Genomic DNA, 15,115 nt, shown 5'->3' with positions numbered 1-15,115 from the left:
TCTGTCCGTGAAAAGATGGGGTCTGTTCTGGCATTCAGATTGGTGATCAGTGAAGATTTCTCCATGAAGCCCAGCCAGGGGGTATCCACAAACCTAGAGGGTTTTAAAAAAAAGTGGTTATTTGCCCAAGAGGAGAGCTGGGATCCATCAAACCCCTAGAAAAGAGTGATGACAATTCATGTAGGGGCCTTTGTGCTAGGACACAGTTGTTTCTGCTGGAACAAAACTACCCCTACTGCTTGTCCCAGAGAAAAAAACATTAGTGGTCCTCTGTGTTGTGTAGCCATGCCAACAGCCCAGGTTCCTGAGCTGGGTCTATCTAACCCTCTTTGGGATCTCTACAAGAGGTCTACCGGCACCCCCCAGGTCCAAGACTAAGTTTCTGGGAGCTCAGTCATCCATAGTTCATGGCCCAGGCCACAGATCTCACCTTGTCCGTGGCAGGAGGAAGATAAGGAGACATGATTTTAAGCTTTAGACAAAAACAGGCAGCAGTGGAAGGCAATGCTGGGAACATCAAGGCTCCGCGTGGGTGTTTTTTATTTTTTTTTCTGTTTTGGACCCATTTAAAACAATTCCACGGTATCACCCATAGAGGGCAAAGCTAATGTGATGATGCTTCCCAGACAGTGTGCTATAGTGAGAAGAACATGGAGAATGGAGTCCAATGCCTGGATTTCTAGTCCTACTGCTTTCCAGCTGTGCCACTCTGGACAGGCTGAACCTCACTGCCTCATCTGTGAAACAGGCATGATAATAGATGTGCAGGGAAACTGACATCAGGAGTCCAAGGAAGACTTGCTTTTCAGTATACCCTGATGTTCAGTGTAACTGTTTAACATTTTTACCCTGTGCCATCTCATGATACTTTAAATTTAAATTTAATTTAATAGAAATAACAATAGTAACAGTAATACCTATGTCACAGGAATGTCGAGAGAGTAAAAACACATAAGGTCTATAAAAGGCATCGTACAGGGGCACCTGGTGGCTCAGTGGGTTGAGCCTCTGCCTTCGGCTCAGGTCATGGTCTCAGGGTCCTGGGATTGAGCCCCACATTGCGCTCTCTGCTCGGTGGGGAACCTGCTTCCTCCTCTCTGCCTGTCTCTCTGCCTCCTTGTGAGCTCTCTCCCTCTGTCAAATAAATAAATAAATAAAATCTTTGGAAAAGCATTTGTACAGAATCAAGTGCTACATAAGGGTTGATTTTATATAAAATTTTAATTTTGTAGTTTTATATAAAGGTTTAATTTTATATTCTTCAGGAGGGGAAGAAGAACATGAAAGGCTCTGAAAAAATCCTCAGTTTATAAAGTAAGTAAATATTTATTAAATCTCTAGTTAGTGTCTATAGATTATTATAAAACATTAACTAGAAGTGGTTGGTTTTGCATTTAAAGGAATATATTAAAAGTGAGATGAGTAACTCAGAGAGTCTTAGGTCACTTAAGGTAGGAGGAATTACAGACACTGGTTAGCGCAACTTCCCATTTGAGATGTGCAGAAGCTGAGATCCAGAGAGGAGCTGGGACTTGCTCAACATGACACAGCTCGTGAGTGGCGGTGCAGGTGAGCCTTCTAATGCCCCAATCTTCCCAGCAGGCCACACAAATTAGAGATGCAAATGCATTTGTCTTTTAAAGGAAAAAAGGAACAAGCAAAAAGAGAAGTACAGAATAAGTACATTTCCTTCTCTGTCCTTGACGGTTACAGGTAACCGTCTTCCAACCATCTCTCTGCAGCTGCCGTCCCTTGCCATGAATTCAACTCTGTAGCAAGCCTACTTGACTCTCCCAAAGAAACTCTGGAGAAGGTCTTTCTTTCTGGTGTGCAGTTGTTGTCTAACAGAGCTGAGCCAACACCCCAGCTGACCCCTCCTACCTAATCACATCATTTACCTTCAAACCTGGACATCTGAGTGTCTTCTTAGTTCTGGAAACTTGTCAGAATCCAGGGTCTCAAAGAGTGAGTCTGAAGCTGGACAGCAGAAAACACCCCATTCTTCTGTCCCCAGCTCCCCTATGGAATTCTAATTCAAGGCAGGGTCGGGTGTGAAGGGCATCTCAGGGGAAGAATATCCAATCCCTGCTAATACCCGCCTCTAAGAAGCTTATCAGGGCATTGTACAAGCTCTGGGTCCCTGTGCCTCTGCCAGAGCCTGAGAGGGTGGGCCTTCCACGGGGAAACAGATGGGCTCTCCGTGGCCCCCCGTGGTCAACAGGCAAACGGGAAACTTCTCAAATTTGGCTCTGAGCTCTAGGAATGAGAGATGGTGCAGGGTTCCCATGCTTAGGGGGAGGAAAGATCTGGAAAGATTCAGAAGGCGCTCTGAGGGAACCAAGAGAAAGTGCTTGGGGCTTAAGAGATCAGAAGACCTCAGTTAACACCAGGCTCTGTTTGCTACTGTGTGATTCTAATTGTAATCTAACTGTACGTGTGGAGATAGTAATACCAGATCTTCCTCTTTGTAGGGTGGGTGTGAGAATCAAAATTAAAAATGAGGGAATATCTGCTCAATTTCACGGTGAACCTAAAACTGCTCTAAGAAATAAAGTTTATTTTAAAACATGAGGGAATGTGGGGAAAATACTTTAAACTTTGGAGCATTTGGCACGTGAAAAATATTTTATTAGGCCTAAGGGAAATCCTCTGTGGAAAGACCACTGACAGATCTCCCAAGAGCAAGAGGGGACATCCCAAGATACCCAAGGAATTATGCCTCCAGCTCAGGGCTGGAGGTGTTGAAATGAAGGTGGGGGGAGGCAGTGGGAACTTATGACCCTTACCCACTGACCTGGAACCCACTTTAATCACCTAGCTCTGCCTGATCTTTATTAACTGCTCCTTTCTCCCCTCCCTGTTTCCCGCAGGGATAGAGATCACATGCAGTTTTGATTGTCCTCCTCTGAAATAGCAGGTAATCCCTCACAGCTTCACCCCTTGCCCTACTTTATCCAGAGTGGCCTATAAGGTAAGAAGGTGTCCAGGTCCCCCTGCTGAAGCACACAGGGGTACCCAACCCCCTGTGGAAACACCGAGAAGGGGGGCTGACTTCTGCCAGTCACCACATCCTTGCCTTTAGGATACTGCAGGCAGAACCAGATCTAGTTACTTCCCGTCTCAGGGCAGCTGTCTAACAGCCTCAATCTGGCCCAAAAAGATGGAAAGAAGAGGGGTACCTGAGTGATTCAGTCGATGAAGCATCTGATTTTTCATCTTGGGGTCATGAGTTCAAGACCCACATTTGGCTTAAAAAAAAAAAGATAGAAAAAGGAACCAAATTCACAAGGAAGAATTATGAGAGATCTTTTTTTTTCCTAGAATAATTCCTCTAATTTTTACAATGCTATTTGTGCCATACAGGAAATTCAGGGGAGAAGCAAATTCCCAGAAAAGGAATTCCTTTTCTTATATACTTATAACTGTTGCCGAGGAGTTCTTTCTAGTATCTAATCTAAATCTCCCCTGCTGAGGTTGAGCCTGGTTCCCCCTGTCTTGTTCTCAGGGATTGTGGCACACTTGAAATCCAGGCTGTAGAGAGGTCTGCAGCTCAACCAAGAGTGGAAGCATAGCCCAGACTGGCAGGGTGAGTGCAGGCAAGTTATTTAACTTCTCAGTGGCTGTAAATCTCTCCTATACAATGAGGATGATGATACATTATCTGCTTGGTAGGCTTGCTGTGAAGAGAAAGTAAATTAATATGTAAAACATACCAACAGGGTCTGGTACTGTTGTTGTTATTCCACTTGTGGGGACCATCGCCTCCTAGGGGCAGCAGGTCCCAGAGCAGTCCACTGTGACAACACCGTACCGTGTACTTACTAGTGTGGTCACTGGACTCGTGTCTGCATCTCTTACTAGTCAGGGAGCTCCAAGAGGACAGGGACCTTGCCTGTATATTCATGACTGAATCCCCAGAGTCCGGAACAGTGTCTGACACCCAACAAATATATTCGTGGATGAAATGAAAAGGGACATCCCAGTGAGGAGATGTTCCGAGACAGGGTGCCTGAGCTACATACTGGGGTGGGAAGGTGGGGACGAAATGCCCACTCACTGAGGTTCATGACCATTCAGAAACAAAGTGCTGGAGAAAGACCAGTACCACTGAGGAGGGAAAGATGATCTGCTTTGTTCTACCACGTCGTGTCATTTTATAATCTCCCTCCAACAGGGTGGCAGGACAGGTGGGAAAGTATGGGCTCTGACCCTCACGGTAATATCGGTAATATCAGGTCTGAGGAAGGCAGGGTATAGAAGCTATGCAGGTCAGCAGGGAGGCCTTTTCCTCCCCAGCTCAAGGCCTTTCCCATTAGAACAGGAGAAAGAGGGAATGAGATTTTTTGCCCAATGGCAAAGGGTTTGTGGCTAAGGCTAGTTTATTTCTGGGCCCACATTGGGAGTTGACGTTTGACCCTATAGCTGCAGAGTGGAAAGGAGATGAGATTTGGCAGGGGTTGCAAAATCAAATGCCTTCAGGGCCTGGATGAATAAAATTAAATTAAATTAGCTCTACTCAAAGTCAGCAGAGAGTAATGAGGGCTGTGTCTAGACAGAGAAAGAATGACCCATCAGTAGTCATTCCAATGTAAAACCATTTAAAAACATTAAAAGGTAGACAAAATGAGCTGAATTAGACCTACAGGTACTACTTTGCAACATCTAATAAAGTAACAAGCCCCACCAGGAGCAAGTCTCCTAAGGTCTCTCAGAGTCTGGTTCCTTCCTCATTTATACAACCAGAAAAGCAGAGCTTCTGTGTCGGGGAGATGGAAGAGGTAGTGTGAGCCTGTGGGAAAGCACTTGGATCTGTCAGGCACGGAACTGTCACAGCCCAAGACCTTTTGCTGGTATTGTTTTCATTGTTCATATTATATTGTTTATGGGATACTTTTTTAAAAAGATTTATTTATTTACCCATTTATTTATTTTAGAGAGACAGCACCAGTGGGGGGAGGGGCAGAGGGACAGAAGCAGACTCCCTGTGAGCATGGAGTCCAAGGTCTTAGATCTCACGCCCCTGAGATCATGACCTGAGCCAAAATAAAGAGGTGGATGCTCAACCAACTGAGCCACCCAGGCACCCCTATAGGGTGCTGGCTACACTGCTGTCACTGGTGGGAATAAGCCAAGTAAGACCCCATGCATCCCACAACACTTCATCCCTCTAAGCCAGTGGCTGGAGCCATGCCTGAGGCAGGGAACTTCAGGGTCAGAGTCAGGGTTTGACCTTCTTAGTACCCACCCAGAGGGGCCTGGGGCCTAGAGGAGAGGTCAAACAGGCTCTATCAGAGGCTTCAGTGTGGCCACACAGAAATCCCCACAGCACCAGTAAAATGAACAACTCCCCCCTAAGTAAAACTTGCCATGTCAGTCCAATTTTACAAAGGAATACCAACTGAAGCAACAGTGAGATTTTTTTTTTTCCTTATCAGTTGACAAAGGCTAAAAAATGTAATATCCAGTGCTGATGAAGATACTGTGAGTTATCAGTCTGGTACAGGAGCAAAAGAGACCTTGTTAAACTGGAAGTCAGGTCATGTCCCTCCTCTACTCCAAACTTTCCAGGGCTTTCCCCCCTCAGTCAGAGGAAAAGCCCCCACCACATCTACAAAGCCTATTCCGACGTTGCTTGTAAGAACAAAATTGAAATCTATCGAAATGTCAATGGACAGGCACTTGGGTGGCTCAGTGAGTAAAGCCTCCAACTCTTGATCTCAGCTCAGGTTTTGATCTCAGGGTCGTGCATTTAAGTTCTGCCGTGAACTAAAAAAAATAAATGTCAATGGAAAACTTGTACATAAATGGTGTCCTAACTTTCCAGTAATCAATTATATAGCAGTTCAAAGCAATGAAGATGATGCCCAAGGTACACTGATATACTAGTGATAATAAAAACAAGATATAAAGGAGAAACCACCAAGGTTTTCATACACCTCGCAGCCTCCTATTCTTCTAATACTGACTTTAGTGTCAACCTCGTCCCAGGTCTCACTTCCATTCCAAAGGGGAAAGTGCTCATCCTCTCCAACCCTCTATTTCCAACTCAGGATTGGTCTTTGGCCCAGGCTTCAAGTGTGGACCTTTCTTGGAGAGAAGGCTTGGGGAGGATAAAGGGTGGAGTCCCACTTCCACTTACCAAATCCTTATTTAGGCCACTGCATTGTTTATAAACACACACACACACACACACACACACACACACAGAGGCATGCTCCCATGCACTCTAGCTTTGAATAGAGCCCTTTGGGGAGGGGGAGACTTAAAGGCAGTTTGTGATGTGGGGAAATAAGAGTTGAAAGGAAGATGAGGAGTTGTGATTCTCCCATTCCCTGCCCTTCCCCTTCTAACCCCCTAGTTCCCACCACACACACATCCGGATTGGAAGGAGCTTCCTTCCAACCTACAGACTCTTGATTTTGGAGCAGGTCATGATCTCAGGGTTTTGAGATCAAGCTGAGTGCAGCTCCGCACTCAGCAGGAAGTCTGCCTGAGATTCTGTCTCTCCCTCTGCTCCTCCCCCTACAAAGGTGCTCTCTCTAAAATAATAAAAAAATGAAAGAATGAAAGAAAGAAAGAATGGAAGGAAGGGACAAAGGAAGGAAGGAAACTAGTTTTGTTTACTTTATCTGCCTTTTCATTGTAAGATGCTACCAAAGTTTTAAGAGGGTGAGGGGTGAGCCTGGGAAGATAGATGCAGGCCCAGATCATGAGGCACCTTTAAAAATTTAGAGTTTGTAATGCTTTTTAAAGAAGAGGATGTCCTAAATAAAGAAGTTCAGTTCTACTTTCTTAGATAAATGTAATATCAAATTATCTCTGCTTTCCCCCTTTGAGTTTTTTGGTTGTTTTTTTTTTTTTCCCCCCCAAATAATCTCTTACTTCCTTCCTATCTTCTTTACACAAATGCATACCCAATGTTACATGCCAGACCCTTGGGAACCAGTGGTGGGTAAGCCTCACCCTTATTTAGAGTGGAGAGGAACTGGAATTGTGTAAAATCCCTACTTTGTTCAGGGGGGTTTTCTATTATTTTAGAATAGAGAGAAGCTTTGTGATTTTCTCAAATGTTTTGGAAAGATTGAGGAGGATTGAGAGCAATTAAAGGGGAGGTCACAGTTTCTTCATCAAAGGCACACAAGGGAAAAAAGACATGGAGGGAGAACCTACAGATGACAAGAGACTTCAGAGACTGCAATGTCTGGATCTTACTTGGTTCCTGACTCAAACAACCAAAGTAAAAAAAAGTAAAATTTAGGGGCACCTGTGTGGCCCTGACAGTTAAGTGTCCATATCTTGGTTTCAGCTAGGGTCAAGATCTCAGGGCTGAAGGATCCAGCCCCACAGCGGGCTCCACATGCCACACAGAGTCTGTGTGAGATCCTCTCCCTCTCCCTCTGCTCTGTTCCCTCCTCACTCACACTCACATTCTCTCTCTCTCTCTCTGAAAAAAATAAATTAATTAAAAAAAATTTTAAGTAAAATTGATGATATTTTTGAGACACCTGGATATTTGAGAACTGGGTATTTGATGATATAAGGGACTCATTGTTAATTATTTTAAATTTGATAATGGTATTATAATTATTGGTTTTTTGTTTTAATTTTTTTAAAGATTTATTTATTTATTTATTTGACAGACAGATCACAAGTAGGCAGAGAGGCAGGCAGAGAGAGAGAGAAGAGGAAGCAGTCTCCCCGTGGAGCAGAGAGCCCAATGCAGGGCTTGATCCCAGGACCCTGGAATCATGACCTGAGCCGAAGGCAGAGGCTTTAACCCACTGAGCCACCCAGGCACCCCTGTTTTAATTTTTTTTAAGTCCCTCACTGTCATGAGTATGCAAAGACAAGCCCCACAGACTGGGAGAAAATACCTGCAAAACACATAACCAATAAATCAATGTTATCCAAAATACAAAACAACACTTAAAACTCAACAGTAAAAAAAAAAAAATTCTGATTTTAAAAGATGCAAAAGACTTGAACAGAACAGACCCTTCACCAAAGAGGATACATGGATGGAAAGTAAGCACATGAAAATATGTTCAACATCTTGTGTCATTAGGAAATTGCAAATTAAAATAACAGTGAGAAACCACTACCCACCTATTAGCAGAGCCAAAATCGAGAACACTGACAACACCAGTGTTGCTGGGAAGCAGCAGGAACTCTCATTTATTGCTGCTGGGAATGCAAAATGGTATGGTTACTTCAAAAGACAATTTTTTCACAAAAGTCTAGTTTCTCACAAAACTAAAATGCTCTCGCCATATGACCCAGCAATCTCTTTCCTTGGTATTTTTTCAAATGAACTGAAAACCTATGTCCACACAAAACTGTCACAATGGTGTTTATAGCAGCCTTATTCATAATTGTCAAAACTTGGAAGGAACCAATATGTCCTTCAGCAAATGGTGGTACATCCAGACAGTGGAATATTTATTATTTAGCACTAAAAAGAAATGAGCCATTAAGCCATAAACAAACATGACGAAAACTTCAGTGGGTATTACGAAGCAAAAGAAACCAATCTGGAAAGGCTACATACTGTATGATTCCAATTCTATGACATTCAGGGAAAAGCAAAACTATGGAGACAATAAAAAGATTAGTGGTCACTGGGAGTTGGTGGGGGGTGGGGATAAAAGGGCAGAACACAGAGGATTTTTAGAGGGGTGAAAATATGCTGAATGATACGACAAGGGTGGCTCTCTGAATCCCCCTCTGAGCCCCAGTACCTAGCACCTATGAGTGGCCTAGAATTTCTGTCACTAACCTTTGCTTTGCCAGACCAGAGACCAAACCACTCTGCCTTTCAAAAGCCTCTGTTGGGGCACCTGGGTGGCTCAGTGGGTTAAAGCCTCTACTTTTGGCTCGGGTCATGATCCCAGGGTCCTGGGATCGAGCCCCGCATGGGGCTCTCTGCTCCGCAGGGAGCCTGCTTCCTCCTCTCTCTGCCTGCCTCTCTGCCTACTTGTGATCTTTGTCTGTCTTTAAAAAAAAAAAAAAAAAAAAGCCTCTGTTGACAGAGGTCCACTGTTTCAAAGCAAAAATAAATAAATAAATAAATAAATAAATGATGATAGATTATGCAAAGGAAGTTATTTATTGATTCTCTTTAAAGTGTGTGTGGAAACATATAAATGAAGGTCTTTGGAGTGAGAAAAAGAAATTCATTAGCCAGCTATGCCTTGAAAAACAACTCCCGAAGAACTTCTAACTCTTTGTGCTAGTGTTCTCTGATTTTATATTCACTGAACAACCTTCTGATTTTTCATGGGATTCTACTAAGACTTTACAAATAAAAACAAAAGACTTAACAGTTGCCTTAAGTGACGCAGCCCCCTTGGCAGTTACATTTTACTGTTCCATTTTAGTAAATCACTCTTTTGCTTCCCTAATCTCCTGAAAGCCTATATTCAGAACAAGGTTACCAAAATCTGATCACCCATCAGCAAACTAATAAACTTAAGCTTCAGAATTGGGGAAGGTAGGGCACCTGGGTGGCTCAGCTTGTTGGGCAACTGCCTTCGGCTCAGGTCGTGATCCCGGAGTCCTGGGGTCAAGTCCCACATCGGGCTCCCAGCTCCATGGGGAGTCTGCTTCTCCCTCTGACCATTTCCCCTCTCATGATCTCTCTCTCTCTAATAAATAAATAAAATCTTAAAAAAAAAAAAAAGAAAGAAAGAAAGAAAAGAAAAGAACTGGGGAAAGTAAGGAATCAGTCCATGGAGCTAAGCTGGAACTACCAGGAGAACTGCTACCCTCTGGCTGAGTCATCACCACTTTAGGGGTAACTAGACAAGTCCCGTGTCCACACATTCTTGGCCACATCCCTCCCACGAGGGAAAGAGTTAGAAACTGTGACCAAGTAATCAGGATGCAGTCTTACTTACCTAGATCCCATTATATTCAAGCATAACAAGGTTTTGAGACAGGAGGTTAACCAAGTTGGGGAAAGGAGTTCTGAAGCAAAAAGGACAATCTGTAGCTCCCCAGGCCCTGATGCGGGCAGAGATAGCCTCAGGGACTAACTCTCTTCCTTGGCCACCTTGGACATTAGGAGGAGTCGGGGAAAGAACTACAAACAACTGGAACCTTCACTCTCCCATAGAACAAGCTGTGAAAAGTCAGACAGATTGGGATGTTCAGTTTGAAGCATCCTCCCTCCTTGTTTCACCCCCAGGAGGACCTCACCCCATTCCACCAACTAAAGGAAAAAGAGGCAGAGGCCTTTTTCTGTTCTCACTTGTAATCTGTGTGGTACAACATGTTTCTTTGAACCACAACTACCCAGGCCTGCTTCTCCCTGACATTTCCTGGCTCCCTAGTCGTTAGAAAGTTACTTCTTGCCCCCTCAAAGACCTGGACCGGGCTGGGGCTGCTGCTGGGCACCGGGTGGCCAGAGGTGAAACAGGGAGGGCCCATGGGGCCTCACAGGAAAGTCTGAGTGCAGATCCCTCAGCGAGACACGTCACACTGTCGGGAGAAGCAATGGCCTAGAGAAGTGGGGGTGGAGGAAAGAAAGTGAGCCTCGTGCTGAGGAGACCCAGAGGGAAAGTCTTAACTTGTCCATTGGCTCAGGTCAGCTAAGAAAAATATATGGTGTGCTTAGCAGGAGCCCTCCTCAGGCAGGACATGTAGTTAAAGAAGAGTTTGGAGAAGATTCTGTCACCTGGTTCGAGGACGTGAGTGAGGGGTTTCAAGAGTGTGGGCAAAGAGGAGCACGTGTCAGCAAGTGTGAGGCAGGTGCACCAACAGGCCCAGGTGAGTTTGGAGGCTGGAGTGTGAAGGGCCTGGAGAGGTATCTCTTCAGAGAGGAGGAAGTGGGCAGGGGGCCAGAAGGAAAGAGAGAAGAGCCCGAGAAGGGAGACGCGGGGAGGAAGAGAAGGAAGGGAAGACAGGGCCCGGGCTCCCCAAGGTTGGGGATGTTGGCAAGAGAGGTCATGGCGGTTCCAGCGCTGTGGAGAGACGCCGAGTCGGGCGCGCCCCCTAGCGGCCCCGCAGCGCTAGAGCCCTGCCGCTCAGGCCTTAAAACCCCGCCCAGCCCCGTGCGCAGACCGGCGCCGGCTTCCCTTTGTCGTGCGGCCTCTTCGTTCCGGCCGCGGAGCGCGGGCGGAAAGTTTATGCGGACGGACTGTGCCGGCGATGGGCGCGGGGTGAGTGGGGGAGCCCGGGGGCCTCGGGCTGTGCTTCGTTGCTTGTGGAGCTGCAGGAGAAGGGGTCAGGGGTGGGGAAAGACGCGGAGCCGGCTCCCGGCCTCCCCACGCTCGGTAGCTCGGGGTCGCGGGCCCGATTCGGGCCCCTTGCTCAGGCCCTTTTCGTTCACCCTGCCCATAAGACTTCCACATCACAGTTTGGGGTTTGGACTGATTTTGAGGTAAAAAAAATCACTCCCCGACTGCGATTCAAATGCTGTATTCCCAGGCTGGCGGTTCCGAGATGAAGTTGTATCCGAGAACTCGGGAGGCGCTCCTCAGGGCAAGGGAAGTCAGGCTGGCAGAAACCTGAGGGTAGGTAAGGACGCTAACATGAATGCCCGGACCTCTAGAAACCCGAGAAGTTCGAGTGGAATCACTCTCGGAAACCGAAACAGCTCAGAATCGATTCTTTTGCAATCATTTGCCAGCTGCAGGGGAAGTTGTAAACGTGTTTAGGTGATTTGGCATTAAGGCCAAGTCAGGTGGCTGGGGTCTGTTCTCAGGCCTAGACTGTTGAGAAAGATGGCTTGCGGTTGTCTTAGCGTTATATGTAAACCACTTGAAATAGTACTTATGGGAAAGGGGGAGAATTAACCCAAGTGAGAAATACTTCACGTTCTCAAAAAGTTGCTGGACTGTGGTGGGCACGGATTTTTTTTTTTTAATCCGGCCTAGAGTGCTGGAGTGAATCATCCTTCAAGAACATGCAAGTCCCTCCTTTAATTCTGTGCTTACAACTTAAGTAATGGTTTTCCTTGATTTCCCATTGTTAAGACGGTGGATGGACGCCAATACATCAGTAAGGAGAAGAAGCCAGCTCTAGAGGTGTTTGCGGAGAAGGCAAGACTGCCGGCTATGGGCACCCTTACAGAGCATTTCAGGGCTCAGAAATGCTTTTTTATACCTGATCTAAATCTGTCTGTGTATATGCTTTCCCAGTCTCCTTGAAGAGTTGAGGAAATACTTCCCATGATATACCCAACTTTTTTTTTTTTTTTTTTTTAAAGAGCGAGGGAGAGAGAGCCAGTACCTACAGTGGGAAAGGGCAGAGCCAGAGGGAGAGAACTCAGCTGCCAGAAACCTAAGGGTTGGTAAGAACCCTAACATGAATGGGTGGGCCCCTAGAAATTTGAATGGAATCCTGCTCAGTGAAACTCCTGGGAATGGTACAGAGGCTTCACACAGCATAGAGCCTCCTGCAGGGCTCAGTCTCACAACCCTGAGATCATGACCTGAGGCAAAATCAGTAGCCCCCTGCCCAACCAATTGAGCCACACAGGTACACCCCCCCCCACCTTTTTTTTCCTCCCCCCGAACATTTGTTTATTTGAGAGAGAGCATGTGCCTGTGCGCAGGCGTGCACATGGTGGGTGAGGGGCAGAGGGAGAGGAAGAGAGAGTCTTAAGCAGACTCTCTACTGAGTGTGGAATCCAGTGAGGGGCTTGATCTCACGACCGCATATCATAAACTGAGCCAAAACCAAGAGTCTGAGGCTTAACCAACTGTACCACCCAGGTGTCCCTTCCCAACTTTCAATGATGAACAGGGGTCTACATGGAAATGGGACTACCATGTGAGCTGGATAAGCTCTACATGTTGGCAGAGACACAGGAGCCTCTAGTATTTGATTGAATGAGGAGGAGAGAAGGAAATGTGTTTCTGGTTTCCCGAATTAACATTCATCCTGTGTTTTGCCAAAGAATGTTCTGTGTGGTACCTAGGGGTAGTTCATTACTCATTATCAAATATTTGTCAAGCACATACCCTGTGCCAGTTACTATGATAGGTTCTGAGGAGATGTTGGTGGGCACAATCTGACCCAGTCCCTGCTCTCAGTGACCTTATGGGCTAATGTAGTATAATTGAAACAATATTATACAGGGCCTCACTTCTTGAACAGCACAGGTAAGACCCAGAAAGAAAATAAAATAAACTGAGAAGATGAAGTAGCACCAAGTTGAAAGCCACAGGCTCTGAGAACCTGTAGAGTTTGACTTTGGGCGCAGTTTTAACAAGCTTGATGACCTGGCTTTCTGGCCCATAGTAGCCAAGAACAAGCAAATTGGGGAATTACTGAGTTAAATAGACTGCAAGCTGATGGACTAAAAATTAATCATAAAAAGGCACCAAAACAGCACAACAGCCTGGATCCCTTGAATACAAGGCATTGTTTCTGTGTGTATTCTACATAATCCCTGTTTTATGGAACCTTCATGGTAATTATGTAGAAAAGGGTTAAATGGGAAACACAGGGTTACAAATCAAACTGGATTTTTTGCTCTAGAACTTTTCAGTGTTTTTATTAATGCCTGAACTCACTTTTCTTGGAGCATCTCTCCAGAACAGTGTTCTGCAGCACACAATCCTGGGGGGGTGGGGGGAACCAAAAACAAAAACAAAACACCAAACCTGAGAACAGCAGGGTGCTAGGCAGTATTGGTGTTTAGAGTGGTGATGCCAAGTCATCATAGAGTAGATTATGTTTTGCACAGTGTTTAATGAGGCAGAAAAGAGGGATACATATTTTAATTTTGTCTACCAAAATGGCTAAACATTTTGGAATTTTAAAGAGTCTGGGAAAGTAATTTATATCCCTCATTTGATCTTTATTGATGTTAGATTCATGAGGCATTACTGTATTTGAAATGTGTCTTAGGCCGCTATGTGGTAAAAAGGCTTTTCCTACTTCACTTGAGTGCCTGACCCCTATTTATAACCTTGCTTCCATGAACCATTATGTTCTGAGTTCCTGACAGCCTATTTACAAATGGAATTTTAGAATATAATGCATTTGTAGTTGGATTCTTCACTGTAACAAGCAGTTTGGCCAATGTTAAGTGTTTCTGAAGTAAGTTCCAAAAAAGAGGGCCCCTGGGTGGCTCAGTTGTTAAGTGTCTGCCTTCAGCTCAGATCATGATCCCAGGACCCTGGGTTCAAGCCCCACATCAGGCTCCCTGCTTGTCAGGAAGTCTGCTTCTTCCTCTACCACTCCCCCTGCTTGTGTTTCCTCTCTCACTATGTCTCTCTGTCAAATAAATAAATTAAATCTTTAAATTTAAAAAAAGTTCCAAAAAAGAAATTAGCGAGCATTTAATTTCTAACCAGTTTTGTCCATCCAGAGTCTTCCCTAATTGTATATATGCAGTGAGTTTTACGAATGTGCAATTAGTATATACATACAATTAGTATATACATACAGTCTAAACTGTTTATAATCTTGCTTCCATGAACCATTATGTTCTGAGTTCCTGACGGTATATACTGTCAGGATTAATATATATTAGTATATACATACAATCCTATGACCTGCTTTTCTCAGTTACTGGTATTTTATATAAATATTTCTCATATTTAAATACATGTCTTTTATTTATAGCTATATAAGAGTTCATTATGTCAATAGACTATAATTTGCTCTTCAACAGGGTAGCAGCAAGTTGTGTCCCCATGAGCAGGTCTGTGTATCTGAACTTTCTTGTTTATTTTTGAGAACAGAAATGTTTTCTTCATGCTAATACTCAATCCATAATTTTAAAGGACTCTGTTTTCTCCATCTCTTCTGCATATTGACTTTTTTTGGAAGATTTTATTAATTTATGTATTTATGTATTTATTTATTTAGAGAGAGCCTGAGCTGGGGGAGGGACAGAGGGAGAAGAAAAAATGGAAAGGAAGATCTCAAGCACTGCCAAGCATGGAACCTGATGTGGGGCTCAATTCCAAGATCTTGAGATCATAACCTAAGCCAAAACCAAGAGTCAGATGCTTACCCAACTGAGCCACCCAGGCTGCCCTCTGCATACTGACTTTTATACACAATTTCCTGAGATAATGTCAGCTGGCCTATATACTCTTTCTTTCATTTTGTTCTTATATCCCTCACAATTAAAGCATTGTTTCCCAATTTACATACA

The 15,115-nt window shown here is 44.7% G+C and overlaps 1 protein-coding gene across 5 annotated transcripts in view; it reads left to right on the top strand.

The window, feature by feature from the left end:
- The first annotated feature begins 11,058 nt into the window (after positions 1–11,058).
- INTS14 (integrator complex subunit 14) overlaps positions 11,059–15,115 on the top strand; it is a 30,626-nt gene continuing 26,569 nt past the window's right edge. Inside the window, exons 1-2 of one of the 5 annotated variants that reach the window (XM_080808398.1) lie at positions 11,105–11,159; positions 12,209–12,288. The gene's annotated coding sequence lies outside the window, so the exon portion shown is untranslated. Of the gene's footprint in view, positions 11,160–11,427; positions 11,518–12,208; positions 12,293–15,115 lie in introns of those variants that run through there. The other 4 variants (XM_080808397.1, XM_080808399.1, XM_080808396.1 and 1 more) reach the window with 4 other exon arrangements.

Source organism: Martes martes, assembly GCF_963455335.1.
Source record: "Martes martes genome assembly, chromosome: 7".
Taxonomy (NCBI): Eukaryota; Metazoa; Chordata; class Mammalia; order Carnivora; family Mustelidae; genus Martes; species Martes martes.
The sequence above is the reverse complement of the archived record's forward strand: the minus strand, read 5'-3'. Positions and strand labels throughout refer to the sequence as shown.